This window comes from Lissotriton helveticus (genome assembly GCF_964261635.1).
Source record: "Lissotriton helveticus chromosome 1_1 unlocalized genomic scaffold, aLisHel1.1 SUPER_1_unloc_12, whole genome shotgun sequence".
In the NCBI taxonomy this organism is placed as follows: domain Eukaryota; kingdom Metazoa; phylum Chordata; class Amphibia; order Caudata; family Salamandridae; genus Lissotriton; species Lissotriton helveticus.
Genome location: NW_027611651.1, coordinates 177,375 through 199,462, shown reverse-complemented (window position 1 = coordinate 199,462; position 22,088 = coordinate 177,375). Strand labels below are relative to the sequence as shown.

Sequence of the window (22,088 nt, the reverse complement as noted above, 5' to 3'; positions counted from 1 at the left end):
GCTCTCCTTAGGCCAGACTGGGCTAATGGAATTATTACACTATATAATCCTAACAGACTCAGAGAGCATGGTAGAAAGTTGAGTTCAGTATCCCTGAACTCAGAATTTGATAACACATCCTTTAGGATGGATGGTTTTTAGATTCTGAGTTTGAAACTAGCACTTTTAGAAAGTGACTAGTTTCTTGTCTAACTGTTTACCAGTCTCTGCTGGTTTTTGTGTGTGTGACAGGAGCTGGGTGGCTCCAGAGGTCTGGATGAGTCCGTGTGGGGTGAATGAGGCATTTGCGTTTAGAGTGGGGGAAGAGTAGTTCCTGATAGCCTGCCCTGCCTGACTCAATACTGGCTCCACCTCCTGCCGGGCGACTGATGGCCCTGCCCCTGCCAGTGACAATACTGGCTCCACCTCCTGCTGGGCGGCTGAAGACCCTGCCCTGCACAGTGAATAGGCCAGGTGCCTTGGCCTGGCAACACCCACAACCAACCCAGGATGGGGGAATTCCCCCTGCATGGACAAAGGGATCAAAGCAGAAAAGGGGTATAAGAGAAGGACCCCTGAACCAAAGAATTTAGATCACTTCTGACAAGGAAACCTATATCAAGGACAAGAAGCCTGCTGATCCAAGGACTTGCCTACCCCTTCTACCAGAGTACTGTTTGCTGGGGGGAATCCTGCAGTTGCTTCTTTATTTTTGCCAAGGAACAAGGAGAGAGGAACTGAGTGTGTACTCTCAAGCTTTGCCAAGAAAATATCCAAGGGCTGGAAGAGTGCCAGCCTCCTGTTGAACTAAACTAACAAAACAGGTGCCAGTACTGGATTGACTTCATATATAGTAACCAAAGGAGCTGTTATGAATCAAACATAGCAGTCTAATTATCACATTTATTGTGAATTTATTTGAATGATTTAGAAAACAATATTATATACTTTTCACACAAAGACCTTTTTGGTGCATATCATAAATATATACAAAATGTACAAATACAAACAGCCTTTTTTACAAATATTTACACAAAACAAGTTTGATAACACAACCACACTCAAACTTTCACTCCCCAAGCATACCATTTATATTCAAAAAACATTTATATTAGTTAACAACAAAAAACTCTGAGGTAAAGGCCTGTGTCAGAATTTCGCTATATTATATGATGACCCAACCACATATCATTGGGAGCGTAAATCACTGTGGAGTTATAAACAAAACAGATATTATGTTTCCTCTTTAAATCTTTTATGTGACACAGGACCAGTAGGGTCGACGCGTTTCGAACCCCCTCAGTACAGGGGTTCTCCTCAGGACCAAACACGATGTCTTAATTATCCTGTGTGTTGAAGCACAAGCCGATGTGACCAAATCTTGGCTTATAATTTATGTTGCCTTCAGTATCCAGGAGTTCCAAAGATTGTCGTGGACCCTGGCTGTTTCCAAGGCGTCCGTGGGCTCAGAGCGAAGTTACAAATCCTCCGGAAAGGCAAAGTCTGCAAATGAATTGCAATGCCGAGTGTTTCTAAACACGACGACGTCGTGTTTGAATAAATGTGATAATTAGACTGCTATGTTTGATTCATAACAGCTTCTTTGGTTACTATATATGAAGTCAATCCAGTACTGGCACCTGTTTTGTTAGTTTTGTTTACATTGGACTTAGCCTTACTGGTCAGGAGTCTAGACCCAGTTTCGGTTCTACAGCCTCCTGTTGAAGTCACATGGCTAAAGAACTTCACCATCTGCTAAAATTGCCTGTTGCTGGAAAGTGGGAGTCCAGCACACCTAAAGAAACCAGCAATCACGACGCTGCCGCCGCCGCCGCCGAATCCAGCTTGACATCGTGAGTACGACTCCAGTGTCCCGCACCTTCGACGCCAGCCGCCGGGCCCGATCGACGCCAGTAGCGACGCCGCTACCGATCGCCTCGACACCGCAGCTCCTCTCGACGCCGTGAGCGCTGCTCACTCTTGCGACAACGACATCGACGACGACGCCTGATAGAGGGGCCTTTTTATCGACCTTGGTAGGATGAAGGTCTGATGTGAGCCCTACTTGACAAAATCTGAAAATAGGCTCAAATGGCCAATTTTCACTATATAAAATGAGCATATGTAATCCTACGGATCCCCTGAATCCCGGGTTTGTAGGCCCAAGCCAAAGGCCCAAGAGCCCACCGTGCTTAGGCCTAAAATGTATCCAGGGGCTACCATCTTATGATGACAGAGTCTCACATTAAACTTACGTTTCGGTGCATTGAAATAAACAAGGTGAAATTAGGCCTAGGGAGGTTAGTTAGTCTCACAGGCAGCTTCAAGACCAACACCCACACATACACAGACTGGTGCACGTTGGTACAGCTTCCTGAAAATATTGCTAAAGTAATATTTTGAAACATAGCTTGCATAGAGTAAAAGCAGCAACCTCTTGCAATATTCAGCATCTATCATAAGTTTCGCACGTGCAGATGTTCTTAGAAATGTTCGTAACAAAATGTTCTTTTGTCAGAAATGTACAAAATGTTCTTTAAAGATGTCCTTCCGGTGTCCTAGAACACATGTGGTTAGACCGCCTGCACTGAATGGGCATAGGCCAGTGTGTCACCATAGAACCTGGTTCCGCATTTTCAGGTATATTAGATTCAGCCCATCAAATCTGAAGCCAGAGTTCTGCTAATGCGACTTTTGCATGCAAGCTCTCCGGCTAGTCGATTGTCTGACTTGGGATGTCAATTCCTCTCTCTCAGGTGGTGGGCGTCCTAAGCCAGATAATACTTTTGTCTTTTTAAATGTCTGTCCATGCTCTGTATTTTCCATTCACACCCAATTCCTTGCATTTTAGGTTCCCTTAAGCTATTAGGGCCTGCTGGGATAGTCTCCATGGCTGGGGTGCTTCTAGGCACTAGACTTTGTAGAGTGTTCTGCTTTCCCTAACTAATTTCAATTGTGCCTTTTTAAAAAGATCCCAGTCCTTCTGCACCTTGGATCTCTTTGGAATGTTAAACTTGCATGGGTAATAAATGCATTTTCTGATGTACTTAAGACTTAACGAATAAAATGCCACTTCAAATGTGATCTTTGTTATCTCATATCATTGTTCCTTGTCCCTCAGTGAAGTGTTGCGTCGATGACCTGTGACCACGGCTCATGACCACAGCAGGGTGGTTTGTGACTCATGACCACACCCTAGAGGGCTTCCGTTCTCCCCTCATCACGCCGTATCCTGCTTCGCCACCGTGAGCGCTGGTCCAGCTTGACACCTGTCGACGCCGCTGCAGATCGCACCGACTCCGAGGCCCGATGGACGCCGACGACTCGACGCCGGTACATCTCGACGCCATGGATCATCGTTTGCTTCATTTTCCAAGGTACTGTGTTGGTGGGGTCTGTTTCGACTCCGGGCTCGACTTAGCGCTCCTCGCGGTCGACGCCAAACCTTTGGAATAGCTTTGCCTCGACGTCGTGTGACTCCTGTGGGGGTTACATTGTTGCCTAGAACTGTGCTTAAAGAAGAAGAGTTACTTTTGTTGCTAAAGAACTGTTTACTAAGAAGAGACTTTACCTGAACTATTATTTTTCCTTCCAAAGAGTATTTATTGAGATTGTGGTATATTTTTGTCGTTATTTGGTCTTGTGCTAAGCCTTATATAAACATCCTTATTTTTATAATACCTACTGTGTTGTGTCCATTTGTGGTGTATTCACTTTATTACTGTATGTGGTCATAAATGCTTAACACACTGCCTCTGAGATAAGCCTGTCTGCTCTACCAAGCTACCAAGGGGGTGAGCGGGGGTTATCTGAGTGTGTGATCCCCTTGCCCTGACTAGAGGAGGTGGGTCCCTATTTGTCAGAAGTGTATACCTCTGCCAATTAGAGACCAGATGATTCTAACAAGAAGTCTATGGAAAATGCCTGGGGATTTTGCATTTTGGGACCCCCCTATTTTTTCCGCCATTGCCTGATGGATCACTCCCCAACTTTCTATGCAAAAACTAATGAAAAAGGAGGACCTTTTTGGAAAGTTTTGTGGAGATTCATACACCGGTCCCAAAGTTATTGGCAAGACAAAACATTATTTTCCTATGGAAGAGCAAAAGTAACTAAACCAGCCTAGTGGAATTACTGAAAACAAGCTTTGACAAAGCTAATAGGTCTCGCTTTTGGGACCTTATAAGTATTTAGCCATGCAGCACATTTTCCTGGGCCCTACACCATCTACTGTTACTTCATGTGCCAAAAACTTCCTGTTGGACACTAGCACGAGAGTAAAAAAAAAATTGAAATTGTAAATATTAAAAATCGCCAATTTAAACAAATGGAAATGATGAGACACCAACAATCAGCCTAATTATTCTAGTGAAAACACATCGAATTTTATTTTTCCAGTTTGTTCTGTGTCCAAACACCCATTTGGGTGCAAGTAGCAGGTATACCCCAACTGCTTTAGTAAATATCAGGAATCGCTAGTGGGCTGCCAACTATCAGGGCCGCACTGAGATAGAGAGTATTCACGGCCACCAAAATAAAAATGCTCCCCATTAGTAAATTAAATAGCTGAAAAAGTGGCATCTATAAGCTAATTGTAATGCACGCTATCATGCAAAAGGAAAAAAATAACAGACTACTGCCTAGAATATCTGAGCAATGCATAGATATGCCAAGTCAGATTCAGAGAGCACTATATTCATTCTATATCATGCATTACAATATTTTAGCTTTCTACCAGTGGAAACTTGCTCTGCCCAATAAAAGTTAATGTTAACATATTCATTAAAACTCTCCCACATTGTTGTACCAAAATACATTTAAGCCTTCCTTATTTATGTACATGAGGGCATACACTGCTCATGTGCGTGCTTATATTACGTGAATCACGATTCATTACCATTAAAGAGAGGTATAATAGACTTGCCATGTCCCTCTCTGTGACATTACTGCACACTGACTATGCTAATTTGAAAACCCTGCCCCTCTAAAACCTTTTTTTTTTTAATTGGGGCTCGTGCCCCCTGTACTCTGCATTTTAGTACTTGCGGTTTTGCTGTTTTCAGTATCGGTATGGACTTAAATATACAAAAGTGATGTTATTACAAGCCTTAAAATAGCAAATGTGTCACAAATTGTGACTTAAGTTTGGACGGAGGGGCAGTAGACTGACTAGTTAAGTGGTGAATTAATGAACCAGCCTTGTCGCACTCACACTTCCTTGAAGACTTGTTCAGTGTACAGCACAGTCTGTCTCACACGCTCCATTACTGAAGGGAAAACAACTGTGGCAAGCCAGGGAGGGAGCCTGCAAAGCTTGGGTAATCGTTGACTCGTAATGAAGGCGGCATATCTACAGATGAGGGTGAGGAAGCCGCCTCTGTGAGGTGAGACGGTATTGGTACTTTCAGTCCTCTAACTATTCAATATTATATTCACACAGGCGTGCATTCCTCCGGTCCCTTTTAAACCATGTCCTTCATTTTCTACCATGGAACGGATAAGGTTTTGTGTGCCCCCCCTTCCAAATACTAACCACAAAAATAATTCTATCTCCCCAGTACACCCGCTGTTTTCCGTCCCGCAGCGTCTTCCTGGAACTGCTTACTCGCTGACAGGTCCGCCCTTCTATTCCCCGAGACCTCCTCCCATTGGTTCTTTTCCTCTGGGCGTTCCTGTGGGGAAGAGGAATCCGGGTTATTTAACCCTTGCATATCCCCTGGAATCCATTCAGCCGATGACATTACGTGTGAGTCAGAGACGGGGTTTATCAAGGTAAAAAACGGGCTCCTCCTCACAGGTCCCAAAATGCGTTTTTCCCATGTTAATTTACAAATTTAGAGAAAGCTACAGCCCGAACTGCTGAACGGAATTTCACTAAATTTGGCAAAAAGGTAAGTCTTGGTCTAGAAAGTATGCTTTTTTAGGTCGAGCCTAGCGCAGCGTGCATGCGCTGCTCTAGGAGAGGGCCTCTTGGAATCACTACAGCTTTTCTTGAAGCTTGTGCTTGTGGTGCTCACACGCTATTGTGCACAAGCTTCACTCTGATTGGTTGCCAACACTCCAAACCAGGAAGTGTTCTTGTGACTCGTAACCGAGTCACAAGAAAAAGGGTGAAAAAAAGATGAAAAACAAGAAAAGGGGGCAGGGTAGAAAACCCTGTCCCCGTAGGCCTGCTCAGGGGGCCCCACAAAGACCCCAAGCCAAAAAATAAGCATTTAAAAAAAATAAAAAAAAACGGCAGAATTCACACTTGGTGTGCGAATCCTGCCAAGAAAAGTTTAAAAACGAAGCACTGACTACCGCGTTTCGTTATCTCTAAGTCCCGGGTGGGCATGGTCCTGGGGACAATGGCCAGTCAATTAGCGGGGGTCCATGGGTGCCCCCGCAACCCTGGGGACTGCCTCCTCCCCACAGTCTGCCATTGCACCCTAAAGACACGCCTCCAAGAAGCCGGAATCCAAGAGAAGACCCTCGACTGGACCACGTCCTTCCTCTCCGGCAGAACCCAGAGCGCCCGCCTCCCACCCTTCTGATACGAAGCCACCAACATCATCTGCGGCGTCCCCCAGGGCTCATCCCTCAGCCCGACGCTGTTCAACGTCTACATGGCCCCCTCGCACAAGTGACCCGCCACCACGATCTCAACATCATCCCCTACGCCGAAGACACCCAGCTCATCCTCTCCCTCACCAAGGACCCACACACCGCCAAAACCAACCTCCACGAGGGAATGAAGGCTGTTGCCGACTGGATGAGAAGCAGTCGTCTGAAACTAAATTCGGAGAAGACAGAGGTCCTCATCCTCTGATCCATCCCCTCAGCCTGGGACGACTCCTGGTGGCCGACCACACTGGGACCAGCACCGACACCCACCGACCATGCATGCAACCTAGGATTCATCCTCGACTCCTCCCTCTCCATGTCCAAACAGGTCAACGCCGTCTCCTCCTCCTGCTACAAAACCCTCCGCATGCTGCACAGGATCTACAAGTGGATCCCGACCGAAACAAGAATAACGGTGACACCGGCCCTCGTCAGCAGCAGACTGGACTACGGCAACACACTCTACGCAGGAATCTCAGCCAAACACATACGATGACTACAATGCATCCAAAACGCCTCCGCCCGACTGATCCTCAACGTCCCCCGCCGCAGCCACATCACCCTCCACCTGAGAGACCTACACTGGCTCCCGGTCAACAAGAGGATCACCTTCAAGCTCCTCACCCATGCACACAAAGCACTTCACAACCAGCCTACCTTAACAGCATACTCAGCTTCTACACTCCCACCCGCCAGCTCCACTCCGCCAGCCTCGCCCGCGCCAATGTCCCCCGCACCCAACAAACGACCTGCGGCGGCAGATCCTTCTCCTACCTCGCCGCCAAGACCTGGAACACCCTCCCTGCCCACCTACGGCAGACCCAAGACCTACTCGGCTTCAGAAGACTCCTCAAGACATGGCTCTTCGAGCAGTAGCAGCACCCCCCTCCCCTCAGCGCCTTGGGGCCCTCATAGGTGAGTAGCGCCCTTTACAAGTTCTCTAATTGATAGATTGATTAATTAAATCCGTGGAGCATGCGCCTCCCCCGCAGCCCAGGGTCAGCCACCTCCCCGGGACTTGTTTAATAAGATGTGGGGGGCCTCCTAGGCCCCCGCCCCCCAAGTTCCAGTGAAGAATTGGCTTGGTATTTTGGTCTGCCCTGTTCCCATGATGCACTGGGCCAGGGACAGACTAATTTGCATATAGCCAGGTTCTGAACTGGGATGGTGCAGTGAGCTAAAAAACGGTGATGGATCAGGCCCTGATCTGTTGACTGGGTAGGAGTGTTCTGATTAACTCAGATACTCTGTCCATCACCACCCCCTTTTTTGAAATACCCCAAGTCCCAGGGCCCGCTACTTCCCCGGGGCTTCAATAATTATAATTTCTGTGGGGGGGATCCTGCCTCTGCCCACCCTGCCCGGAGACCACCACCTCCCCAGGGCAAACTTTAATTATTGAGGCGGGTCCATTGCTGACCCCATGGCCCCTACTAGTGCCCTTGATGGCCCTGGGGACCACCACCCACCGGGCCATCTGCAATGTCTCACGCCCTGCCATAGCAAACTCTGCTTCCAAGAAGCAAAGCAGAATTGCTTTTGGGCAAGGGGAGCTGTATGTTAGCAGCTCCCATTGCCCAAAAGCAATGCCGGCTCCCGCAGGAGGCGAGGAGCCGGCAGAGACGGTGGGGGCATTGGGGCTCCCCCGACGGTCCCCAAATTGAGAGTCGGCGCCGGGGGATGGGGTCTCCGGGGCCAGAAGTGGCACAGGAGAACGGCTGCAGCCACACGTCCCCCCTCCACAAAAAATTCCAGGCTGGCCATTCCCTGGGGGATGGGGTCCCCAGTGCCAGAGGTGGACCAGGGAAGTGGGGCCACGCAGCACCCCTCCCAGCAACATTTTTAAAAACAAGGCCAGGCCCCGGGGGATTGGGTCCCCGGGGTCAGAAGTGGCCCAGGGAAGGGGGCCACGAGGCCTCTCTCGTGCAAAACATTAAATTAAAAAAAACAAGGCCATGCCTCCCTGGGCATGGGGTGCCCAGAGCCAATAGTGGCACAGGGAAGGGGGCCACACAGCCCCCTTGCTGTTTTTGTTTTAAATGCTCAGACCTTGGGGATGGGGTCCCCAGGGCCCAATAAATGTTAAGAGAAGGCGGGCCACACAGCACCCCTCCTAAAAAAAAAAGGAAAACTGAAGCCGGCATCTCGCCGGAGGCCCAGCCCCCTCCCTGCACCATTCTGAAAACACGCCTCCTGGCGCATTTTGGGTTGGGGGATGAAGTCCCCTCGCATCCTATGGGTCCTCAGGGTCCAACTAGCCCACCAGGTACCTCCAGCAAGCCCCACACAGTGGGATTGCTGAGAGGTTGTCCGAGGCCACGCCCTTTTTTACACCACTCTAGTCGCATTGCTGATGGGGCAATGAGGTCCTGTTGTGCCCTGAGGCCCTCAAGACTAAAGAGGACTTCATCCCATGAGCAGCAGTGCGCCAGGAGTCGCATTTGCTGAATGGTGTAAAAAGGTGGCGTGGCCTTTGAACACTCCCAGTAATCCAGCTGTATGGGGCTTACTGGAGGTAACAGGAGGGCTAGTTAGCCCCAAGGGACAGGGCACTGTCAAACTCAAATGTGATCATTAGCAGTGGTCTACATTTTCTGAGACTCTGGCTTTACTGCCTCACTGATGAGTGATCCTATCCACTTCCAGTACTCACTGACACCCAATGTGCTCCTCAGCCCTTACCGCTACACTCAAAGATATCAAATTAAATAGGATCTTCCAGGTAAGCCATAGGCTAGTTAGTCAATTCTCTCTCTCTCAATCTTTGCATCCTCCATTTGTAGCTGCTTCGACTGCCTACTCCTTGGAGTGCAGCAAGTTGGCAATCAAAGTCTTGTATCAATCATGATTACTGGACTATTTATACTACACAGAATTACTTGTGTTTATTCTGTGACATACTTTTCCCCTAAAACAGCAGTCTACGGACAGTATTTCCTTGTGAAAACTAGTTGCTACTGAAAGTCGATGTACCATTCTACTGTGAGTTAACTTCAAAACTGTTCACCCTGAATTTTTTTAATAGATCAATATTGCTGATTTTTAGGTCTCGCACTGGTGAGACTTTTAGTTAGTGAGCTTTAAAAATTCAACCACATGCTTTTTGTGTGGCCTAAAGCGAGCGGTTACGAGCACAGCCGCCATCTGGCTTTCCTCTCTTGTCATGGTCGCGGGCACCCTTGCAGTCGCAGGACGCTACAGCTGCTTTCACTTTTTCCGCAGCGCGCGCACCACTGGCGTGCCTTTTTCTTTTTTCCCTTTTAGCGCACACACAACTCCCGGGCTTGTTAGGCGTGTTATTGAGTAGTAGTTCTCGTTCCCAAGCTATAAGTTAACTACAATTCTAACTGTCTGGTTGAATTTGCTACCAAATTCATTATATCTCAAAGGAATTTCAATATGCATTTTTTTAATGTAAAATGCATTTCTTTCGTAAAAAAAAAAGACAGACTTGAAGATCAACTCTTAAAATAATGGGTTAATGGATTATTGAGTAGCAATTTTTGTATCAACATGAAGCTGCCTTGTTTCTATTCCAAGACTGTGCAATCTATGTCCGTCCTCTATCTTCACCGCTACCTCCTCCTCTGTTGGTGTGCTTCTTCAGTGAGCCGGGCACAGAGGCCTCCCCCTCCCACTCCGAGATCCGGGCATTTATGTGATGGGCGTCACTTGCAGGGTGAGAGTTGAGGCTTTATTTGTAAACGTGACCCGATCCTCTGGTGTCCCTTTGTTGCCCTTTTCTTTTAGTTGCAGTGCAAACCATTATGACAAAAAGTAACCAAAAGGAACGCGAGGCAGCCCACACTGGCAGGTTGTAAACCTCGCGGTATAATTGTGTTTACATGTTTAAAATGGTGGGGTGTTTGCGCCCTTGAGAGTTAACTGTTTCTTCTATCAAGCATCCCCTTTCTTATTCAGCACACTGTACCCCTCACTACCCCAAAGAGCGTTCCTAATGTTGCCACTGCTACATACTTCGCAGTAAATCCCAGTTTTCCTGCAGAAGGATAAGTACTGCAGTAAAATCAGCAGCAAAGTATACAATGTTAAATATGCCAAACAACTGTCCCTTAAAACCAGTGGCCTTTGGTCCAATAGGATACATTTAAGAGAACAACACCCCAATATCATTGGTACATTTGTAATGTTAAATTATAATATGTGATAAAAGATAAACATGAGCATCAGTTTTACACATCTTCCTCTCCCCATAATTTCTCGACGTTCTCAACCCTTGATTTGTTTTTCTCACTTTCAAAATGTTACAGGACATATATGCAGTGTAATGATTTAAAAGTAAGCGTCTTGTAAAGAATGTTCCCCAGCCCCATTACAATGTGTTGCCTAACGATGAATTTTGACAATATTAGCTATTCCAGGAAAATGTTGATTCTTATTTTTGTCTTTTTGTGATCCCAGCCTGGTTATTTTACACAATGGGGTGCTCTGCATAGTAGGTTAGAGAACCCCTACTACAGAGGGATGCGGATGTTTAAGTAGATGTAAAGACATCTTCCAGGGCAGTGCTTCCCAAACTGTGGGTAGGGACCCACTGGTGGGTTGCGAAATGCCTGGAGCCCATTTCCTTACCACCAGTCCAGCACTGCAATACTCTAACAAACACTGCCCCGGACTGGACCCACCCGAGGCCTGCAGCCCCTATCCTTACTACCCCCCCGAGTGTCACTCCGCCACCACCGCTTCCTGGAGGGTGGGCACAGACCCTCATCTACACTGGGCAGCAATCTAGCATAGTAAAGACCAGCCAGCAGCCTGTCCCACAGAGCTATAAAAACAAGCATTGGCATAGCCAATAGGTCTCGCCTTTGGGACCTTATAAGTGTTTACCCACGCAACAGTTGATGTTGTTGCGCCAAGGATATTGTGCTGCATAACTAAATACTTATAAGGTCCCAAAAGCGAGACCTATTGGCTATGCCCACAACCTATAAGTGGTGTAATTGTTTCGATTTGAATTAGTAAATTATGTGATTCATAATGGCCGCAAAGTAGGAGCTCTATCCAAGAGCTCCTGGGTTCGGGATAACCCAAAAAGGTTTAAATCCCTGGTAAAACCACACCATCCACCTACCGGCCACTCGAATACCACGGGAATAACACCGGCCACCCGACTACCACAGGGAACGAAGATGTAATGAAGGAGAAAAGATCAGCTTACCGTGGACGACCTCTGCTCGCCAGACCCTGTTTTCCGGTGACTGCAACAGACACTGGGAGCACAGGGCACGGAGGGATTGCAGGATCTCTCGCCGCGTTGGCCATGGGCTGCTCGGTGCCCCCCTAGACTGTGCTCCCCCGGCACCCAGCCTCCGGATCCTCTGGCCACTTCGCGGGACCACGTCATTGGAGGACAAGGGGCAGAGGGGTGATCGCCAGAGCGCCGGGAGCGCTGTCCTGATCGGAGGCTTCGGGGTGCCCCCCGTGGCCTCCCCCACCCCGTTGCGGGGAGGAATGATGCTGCGGCAGCCAGGAGCACAGCAAGTTGGGAAGTCAGTGCCCGGCCTTCCTGACCCTAGAATGGCGGCCGCCATGGACTGTCTCCAGGTTCTGAATGGCGCTTTGTAGAGTGCAGACTGCTGAATGCTGAGGAACAGGAGCGGTGCTGTTGTAACGCTTAAGTGCACAATGGAACCTACGGACCAAATCACAAAGGCATTTGTGTGTACCTGGAGCAGTATTCTCTATTAGTTTTCCACGTACTCTTGCGTGCCTTTGTAGATTGGCCTCTAAACTTCTAAAATAGGAATATTCATAAATAAAAACAAGCATTTGCAATGCAATAGGTCTCGCATTATTAAAGTTTGAGCTATTGGTGTTCCATTATTAATAGCAATTCCAATAGCTCAAACGTTAATACTGTGAGACCTATTGCATTGCAAATGCTTGTTTTTAAATGTGAAAAGAAGGTTGTTTTAAGCACTGGGTGATTAAGTCATTTGCCCATAAATACAAACTGTTGAATTGAGGCTAAGGATATGATTCCGCTATATAAAACTCCCAAAAAACAAAATTAAGTCACAAGGGCTTTAGGTCAGGATGGTTTAAAGCCCAATAAATTAACAACTGAGCTACGAGGCCTAGGCCAATCCCACCTCCTCAGACAGCTCAGCGCTTCAAATGCACCCCCGTTTTGTTTGGTATTGTAGTTACCATTATATTTAAGTCATGTATTTGGTGGTAATATGAGATGTTGTTTGACCCGCAATACACTAATGGGAAACAACTAAGTCCACCTTGCACCAACTGAAACTCCTCAAAAGAACTATGCTTGTCCTCTAAACAAGAACCCTCCCCTCTATTCAAATCCTGCCTAGGTTATGGAATTGCCCTTTAGCGTGGTCTAGCTACGAGCAACATAAAGGCAACAAAAAAAACCTAAATGCAGCAGTACACCACACTTTTTGGATTCTAAAAAAACATTCCACTTCCTCACAACTTGGAACAATACGCTGAACGCTCAGAGAGGCCTTGATTGAATTCAAAATACTTTACAGTACCTACAAAGGCCTGGAATGCCATACCTGTAGGGAAAAAACACCCACTGCCAATTTGACAGCCCACTGTTGTGCCAGATTTTTTTCCGAGCACCAAATATAAATCAAATCAAGAGTGGGTGGGTTATGGAATTGTCTCTCCACCAACATTAGTAGCGGTCCCAAGCTCCTGGAATTTAGAGCAAAACTAAAAGCTCATCTGTTGAACCCAAACATGCTTGACTCAAGATTCAATGGAGGAAGTGAATGCTGTGTGGTCCCGCTTCAGCAGAACACAACACAAACGTTGTTCCACCATAAAATATGTTTGCAGCATATTATTCATAAAATGATGTGTAATCTGCTAATTTCCAAATCACCCCTCTCAGTAGAAAATAGAAACAATCGAGCCACAATAATAATATTAATAATAATAATAATAATAATAATAATAATAATAATAATAATAATAATAATAATAATAATAACAAGTGATTTACTAAGAAAAGTAAACTTTAGTATTTCAGGAGGGGTCAGTTTTAGTACACAGATCGCATATGTGGGCTACTTGCCGTGACACTTTTGCACAAAGCCTGTGACATCAGAAATCTTACAAACAGTTTATCATTTCCATTCCTCCACAGATAAAGCATTGTACACAGCTTTTCCAGGACATTGAGCTATAAACAAGATCTGATGAGCAGCACCATGGGCTACACCAAATCTTTTACGTAATGATTAGACTTGATTCCACATTCATACTATTACTGCTACCACTCCTGTAGTCACTACACAAAAATCTTAGCGTGAAGATATGCCTCACATTTTTTGCCGACTGGGCCAGAGAGGCCATGAGATAAATGCGAGAGACTGTTTGAGATGAGGGCAGTGAAAAGACAGAATGGCAATAGGTGATTAAAGGTGAAGTGAGAGGTTGAATGGGGAGAGTTCAGAAGTTGTAAAAAAGGGATGGAAGAAAATGGCCTGCAAAGAAATGGTAATTCATCAATGCTTGTAGTCATGGTGACTCTGAATTTGTTTCGGCTGTTAAGCTAATATAAGAAGCGGGTTGCATTCTCCAAGGTGCCATGTCAGATGATGAAGACATCATCTATGTGTCTGCACCACAGACATAGCTTCTGTTTAAAGGAGGTAATTATTCCATTTGTTCTGCTGTTTGAATCGGTGTACATAGAGACAGGCTATGGTATGCGTGAAAGTGCTTCCCATGGAAGTTCCATGTAATTGTAAGTAGATGGTATCTTCAAATTGAAAGAAGTACCTTGTTAGGGCGATGCACGCTAGTTGTATAGTCCACTTGACCGGTGCTTCAAAGGCCACTCCCTTTCATTTAGGATGTCTTCAATGACTCTAAGGCTTTCTTCTCGGTGAATGCTTGTGTATAAGGCTTCCACATCAAGGCACATCATAAGTTCAAAAGTCACATCAAATTCTTGATCCAAGATGATATTCAACAGGTTTTTAGTGTCTTAAATGTAGGACCTCATTTCTGAGACAAGTGGCCATAAAAACCAATCCACAAATTTGGAAAGGGGCTCGAGAACGGAACATATGCCAGAGAAAATAGTGCACCCATGTGGATGAGTTCCCTGTTTATGTATTTTAGGTATATAAAAATAGGGTATCTTAGCTTTCACTGTAATCAAAAATGTAACTTCCTTTCCAGTGATCCATCCTTCATTCTTGGCCTCTTCCACCGAAATATTAATCTCTTTTTGAAGTGTTTCAGTTGGATTTGTTTTCAATACTTTGTAATTTCTGGTGTCTCCTAATAGGGTAAGGTATGCCTCTCTGTAGGTATCTGCTGTCTGAATCACAATGGCGCCTCCTTTATCCACGTGTGAGGCTTCTTCGCCAGATCTTCCCAGGGCTTTTCTTTCAATCTTTGTAAGATTATTGTAAATGGCTTTCCTTATATCTATATTCTCAATGTGCTTTATCACAGGATCTTCAGGCCAAAACCTCAGAGGGGATACAACGTGGTTGGGAATTAAAAGATAATTCCAATTTCAAATCTGTGTACCCTTGACTAAAATACATGCTAAGGTTTATTCTTGAAAAAAGGCTTTAAGTCTTATCTTGAGGAAATTAAAATACTTGCCCGGGATCCCTTCATTTGAAACCAATTTAGGGGTCATGAGCATTATAATTAGGTTGAGTAGATTATTTGAGTCACTAGACCTGCAAGTCTTCCAACATTTTTAGGATTTTTCGAGGCCTGTTTGGGACCCGACTGTACCAAACAGGATTAGAGAGGCCCCAACACGAATAATCTCAGCTGCCTGTTAATAAATTATCATTACTACTTAAATTAACTACAGTCAGCTAACTTGGAGAGCTGCCCAGCCTGCCGCAGCACTGGGCAAACCTCAGGAGAGTGAGTAGCTGAGGTACACAGGATGTAATTTTTTCAAAAGGCTTCAGCTTAGCTGCTAGCTCCCTAAAATAATGTAAATCAATTTTACTGTAGGCAATATGCCTAATCTGTTTATTAATAAAAGCTATGGAAAAAACATATGGTGGGATGTATTTATTGTTAAAAGCATATGTTAAAAGTGCCTAGCGGTGTAATATAGGAGAATTGCTATTACACTGCATTAAATCCAGCAGAGAGTTATTTGTTATCACAATCTCACATATTACCACAGAAGACTCGTATTTGCTCTAGTTACCAGCTTTTGTAATAACAATGGTCTCAATGAAATAGGCTGTAATTGCTGTGACTTTACTCAAGCCAGTTTTAACTACAGCTTTTATAATACAAGTGACTTACGATTAAAAGTTATATATTTGTCAAAACAAAAACATGTCACTTAAAATGCTTTACATAGATTGTGTATGATGAAAATCAAATTTTGATCTTATATTTTTAGCATTGTATGAATTCAGAAGCACCAAGTAGAGAAGGACAGAATTGTTCCTTTTAAAACAAGAGTTAGCAAAAGAGACGGTAAACATGTCTGTCTTTTGGTGCTTGAGAAGAAATGATTGTAAAGGGCTGCAGGGTGTGCAAGTAGAACCGTGTGTGTGGAATGAAACTGTGAAGGCAGCTACATCGGGCCTGTGCACTGAAGCACGATAAGAGAGTATGCGTGATCTGTATCCACAAATGGGCACTTCCACAAACCGAATGGGAGGACAGAAACAGCACCAGCCCTCACTGCACCAGCTTCTGTTCATTTTAAATACAAGAGCATGGCTTTAATAAAAATATTTGCTGCAAGTCCCAGATCAGCCAAATTAAAAGATGCTCATGTGGACACTCTTGTGTCAAAAACATCATTTATAGATGCGGGCAGCAATGGGTAAAGTCTGTGGTTGCGGTGGCCCAGGAGAAAGGTAAGAATGTGCAACTTGAGATTCGGGGACTGTGGCGGCATTCAGAATCATGCCTGAATACTGCAAACACAAATTTTACGCGAGTCTCCCGTTTTTTCCTTCCTTGTAATGCATTTTACATACCAGTATATCTGACTCCCCTAGTGTTACATTTTGAGTTATTGTTGTCTTGTATCGTATGAAGCCTCCAAAAGCAGCCTGCCGGAGCCTGAGGAATTGAACAGTTCTGAGTTCCTGGCTGCTAAAATTAAATTATTAACAGTCTTTAGTCTACAGACCCAGTGAGTCCAGGCCCGCGGCAACGAGGAGTCTCCAACAGCCTGGTTGCAGGGCATTGCATTTATTTAGATTTTTTTTTATTGCGCATACTTTACCCAGAGGTGTCAGAGCGCTTTACAATAGAGTGTAGTATATAGGTTTAGATATTATGGTAACATATTTACAGAGTATAAATTCGCTAAAAATTACACAATGCAAACTAAAGTTGGAGCGATTAGGGTTCCAAAAGTACATATTCCACAGTTGAAGAGTAAGGACAAACTAGTTCTCCAATGTGGAGCATGAAACAGAGTTATTGGAAGCCGTGTCTTTGAAAGAGAAGAGTTTTAACCCCTTCACTGTGGGGCTGTTTCGCCTGTGCGACCTGAATTTGGAACTCGCTTCCTCCATACCTCAGCACTGCCACCTCTTTCCGCATCTTCCAAAAGGACCTTAACCCCTTCTGTGCTCATGACGAGCTCAGCTCGGCATGAGCTACAGCGCTCCGGTCGCACCCGTTTAATGGAACGCTCAGCACAGCAGGGGAATCAGCCCAGCGTGCGAGCGTTCCAACGGGCATAACGAGCTCAGCTCGCCATGAGCAACGGAGGGGTCGGTGCACGCAGGAAATCAAACTCAGAAACATACAGACGCCGCTCCCTATATAATGCAACGCCCCCAGTCTGGGCATGTTTGCTGTTTTGACCCCGCCCTCACATTCACTGACTCCGCCCTCACCCCCACATCCACCCCCACTTTCTCAGACCCCGCCCACCCAACATCCACAGACTCCGCCCACCCCACATCCACAGACTCCGCCCCCACAGACTCCACAACCACAGGCCCCACTCTAGACCCCGCCCCCACACTGACAGGCCCCGCCCCATACCCCAGCCTCCGCCCCCGTGCAGTTCACAACCTAACCTGTGGCGGGACCTGGTAGAGGAGGAGCATTCCCACCACAGGCCCCGCTCCCACCCGTTTGGGATTAACAACTGCGCATGCGCTCAAGGACGGGGATTAATGCAGCCAGGCTTGGAATAGTCAGTCTCACGCGCTGTGTAACTGCGCATGCGCGGAAAACAGACATGTCAACCTGTAGCGAAGCACGGGTTAAAGAGTTTAGTATTAACAACTGCGCATGCGCGAAGGGTATAGTACCAATGGAACTTGTAAACTGGGATTAGAGTGCCTCACCTGTCCTTGTACACCGCTCAGTGGAGGCTGCAGTGCCGCGGAAGAGGTGGGGCACGCCGGGGGCCCAGCTGCCTGTGAGGAGTGTGTCCCGGTGTGTTATTGCCCCCGGAGTGACGCGCGCGCTCACACGACGCAGCACGAGCCACCATCGCGCAAGAAAAAAACATCACGTCTCACGGCTGCGCACGCGCAATGCTGCACGTCACATCTGCGCATGTGCGAAGCGAGCACACTACTTCCTATCGCCGAGTTAGGACCTTGCTCGGAGTGCAACCTGTGAATTACCCCGACAGAAGTCGCACAGCCTCACTGCGCATGCGCAGAGGATAGACACACCTCCCATAGAGGAGCCGAACATACATCTCATTCATTGTGTCCCCGCGTGGACCCCGTCCCACCTGTGCTGGCACTGAGCTGTAGCCCTTTCCTGCGCTCCGTGCTGTCGGAGCCTGGGCTGTGAATCTTTATTGCAACTACTTCCGGAGTTCGATTGCCCTAACAGGGAATCTTTCTTCTGCGCATGCGCAGTTGTTCAATCATCAGACAGTCTATAACCCGCGCAGTTAATGCAGGGCCTATTTAGTCCGCGCTGTTGGAAGCAGTGTCTATCCCCGACGCATGCGCAGTTCATCTAAGGCTCCTTTAAACCGCGCTGTTGAAAGCAGTGTCTATTCCCGGCGCATGCGCAGTTGTTCATCCAAGGCCCTCTTTTTAACCCGAACCCAGCAGGGACCACAGGCCCCACATGAAACCCCAGGTGAGGTCCAGAGATACATAGATTGTCTGGTGATGGAGGGTCTCCAGCCTGCTGCACGGGATTCATCTGTTGTTGTTGTTGTCTGCATCGACCCTTAGACATGATTATTTTGTATCAACAATGCTCCTTGGCCCTCACTGCTGGAGTTGGGTCTCTTTTGAAGGCCTCAGCAAACGGGGACATTTGTTTCGCCTGAAAAGTCTGTGATGAGAAGATCGACTTGAATCCCGTTTGTGGCTTTCACCAGAGTGAAGGGGGCAGCCCCGTCAATCGAAAGTGAAAGAACACACTCCCGGGCAGCACCGACTGCGCCTCATTGCACCTGGGCTGGGCCTGCACAGCATCATCTGATGAGGCTAAAACTCCCCAAATATGACTCAACCTCACTAGGGCCTCAGTGACCAGGCAGCGGTCAGCCAATGCCCATCAGGTAAACAAGCATTGGCATCGCCAGTAGGTCTCGCCTCTGGAACCTTATAATGTTTGGTTATCCAGCACAATATCCTTGGTGCAACAACATCAACTGTTGAATGGCTAAACACTTATAAGGTCCCAAACGCAAGGCCTATTGGCTATGCCAATGCTTGTTTTCATTGGTTCCTTTTTGTGCCTTTTAGAGATGCATACTTCTGTTTCGTCCTCTTGTCTAACTACTCCCGCCTTTTGTTGACCTAGATCACGGGTACTCACATTTTCCCGGGGGCCGCAAAGTTGGGTTTATGGTGTGACCGAGGGCCGCACTGATGCCAGCGGGGGTGTTAAGTCTGGGTAGGGGTAACCCGAGTAGGACCCTAAGGTCATCAGAGGATCTTCTTATGCAACAGGGCAGAATAAAAAGAGCAAGAGGGGGAAGAAGGTCCTTCAAGCACTTGTTGCTAGGATATTATGGCATTCAAACCCCTCAATATGCAATTCTTGTGTGGCCCATGTTTCCTGAAATAAAAGGATATCTTGGTCTTTAATAAGTTGTACCCAATCTGGCTGGTGAAGTTTAGAGTACAACCTTGCAACATTCCAGCTTAAGATACGGAGGTCTGAACTTGCTGAGGCCTTCGTTAGCATAGGGGGGATAAGTGGGTTGTGGAAATAGTACACTCAGTTACTGGCAGGGCATGAGGTAACCTAATAGCAGGATCAGTATTTTCCCCAAAAGTTGATAGTCAGTCTTGGGTCTCTAATCCAGACAAGGCCTCAAACTTATTAGGGGTAGTAATTCAAGAGGGATTGTTGGTGAAAGAAGCATGACTTGGTTTGTAGAAATAACCAAGTGGTACTGCGCATATGTTAGTGCTATTATGTGTTATGAATTTGCAACCCCTTAGTAGGTGTCTCACCAAAGAAGGTCTGCGAAAGTTAATTAGAATACTGTCCCCTTCGATATTTGTTGTAGATGCACTGACTCACCCAACCCTGCGTGCCATAATAATATCCTTTATTTTGGATACATGGACTGACTGACTGACAGGGGCCCCGGATAGAAGAGCCCAGCTCAGCCCCAGGTGCCCCCAGATAAAAGAGCCCAGCTCAGCCCCAGGACCCCCGGATAGAAGAGCCGAGCTCAGCCCCAGGGCCCCGGATAGAAGAGCCCAGCTCAACCACAGGGGCACCCCGGATAGAAAAGCCCAGCTCAGCGCTAGGGGCCCCCGGATAGAAGAGCCCAGCTCAGACGCAGGGCCCCCATATAGAAGAGTCAAGCTTAGCCCCAGATGCCTCTGGATAGAAGGGCCCAGATCAGCCCCAGGGGCCCCCTGATAGAAGAGCCCAGCTCATCCCCAGAGGCCTCGGATAGAAGAGCCCAGCTCAGCCCCAGGGGCACCGGATAGAAGAGCCCAGCTCAGCCCCAAGGCCTCCAAGTAGAAGAGCCCAGCTCAGCCCCAGGGGCCCCCAGATAGCAGAGCCCATCTCAGCCCCAGGGGCCCCGGGATAGAAGAGCCCAGCTCATCCCCAGGGGCCACTGGATAGAAGAGCCCAGCTCACCCCCAGGGGCCCTTGATAGAAGAGTCCAGCTCAATCCCAGGGGCCCTGGATAGAAGAGCCTAGCTCAGCCCCAGGGGCTCCGGATAGAAGAGCCCAGCTCAGCCCCAGGGGCCCCAGATAGAAGGGCCCAGCTCAGCCCGGCTCCTGCAGAGATTCCCTCCAGGTTTATTCAGTCTATTTCTACAAACACAGCAGAAGGTGCTGACAATCTCCTACCTGAGCCGAGACCTGTGCAGACGTGTCCAGGCTCTCTCCTCCTCCTGGGGGCCGGGGGGGGGGGCAGATCTGGGGTCTGAGGGGGGAAGATCTGGGGTCTGAGGGGGGAAGATCTGGGGTCTGAGGGGGGCGGCAGGGGCTGATCTGGGGTCTGAGAGGGGTCTGTAGATGAAGGTCGCTGCACAGACAGACAGGGCTCCTTCCTCCTCTGCAGCAGGCTGCACACACAAGCTAAGACAGGAAGTGATGTCAACGCTGCTGGTGCTGTCTCTGCCGCCGCTGACCCGGAAGAGGAAACCCTTCTCCCTTTCATCCAGTTTGCAGCTCAGTGGATTCATCAGCAGGCGAGGATCGCCCTCTGGTGGCCGCTGACGGAACCGCCGCCTCCAGCAGGGAAACAAGAATTGGCGCCTGTAAACACACAGACGTTGGTGTTATGGGAAACAAGCATTGGCACCTGTAAACACACAGACATGGGTGTTTTGGGAAACAATCATTGGCTCCTGTAAAGACACAGACATGGGTGTTATGGGAAACAAGCATTGGCTCCTGTAAACACACAGACATGTGTGTTATGGAAACAAGCATTGGCTCCTGTAAACACACAGACATGTGTGTTATGGAAACAAGCATTGGCTCCTGTAAACACACAGACATGGATGTTATGGGAAACAAGCATTGCCGCCTGTAAACACCCAGACATGGGTGTTATGGGAAACAAGCATTGGCCCCTGTAAAGACACAGACATGGGTGTTATTGGAAACAAGCATTGGCGCCTGTAAACACACAGACGTGGGTATTAGGAAAAACAAGCATTGGCGCCTGTATAAACACAGACGTGGGTGTTATGGGAAACAAGCATTGGCGCCTGCAAAGACACAGACATGGGTGTTTGAGTCCATGACAGGGTCTCGTATGAGAAACAAGCATTGGCGCTGGCAAAGACACAGACATGGGTGTTAAGACACTCACAGTCGGAACACTTCTACTTCCTGGTTTCTTAAGCAAACACCAAACAGGGTCCATCTTCGACTACTTTTGAGAAATGTCACTACTCGAGGGGATTTAATTCAATGTAATCTCACGCATCCTTAGCTCTTTCAAATTTTTGTTTTTGTTTCTGTTTTGTTTCTTGTGCATCGAGGTCTGTGCATGAGAAAGCAGGGACCAGAGCTGCACACCTGTGTGTGTGTGTGTCTGTGTGCGTGTGTGTCTTTGTGTGTGTCTGTCTGTGTATGTGTGT

At 47.3% G+C, this 22,088-nt stretch overlaps 1 protein-coding gene across 1 annotated transcript in view; it reads right to left on the bottom strand.

Annotated features, from left to right (window-relative positions):
- LOC144805503 (uncharacterized) overlaps nucleotides 1-18,396 on the bottom strand; it is a 1,226,074-nt gene extending 1,207,678 nt beyond the window's left edge. Inside the window, exon 1 of the mRNA XM_078672045.1 lies at nucleotides 18,255-18,396. The gene's annotated coding sequence lies outside the window, so the exon portion shown is untranslated. The remainder of the gene's footprint in view (nucleotides 1-18,254) is intronic.
- Between the last annotated feature and the right edge of the window lie 3,692 nt (nucleotides 18,397-22,088).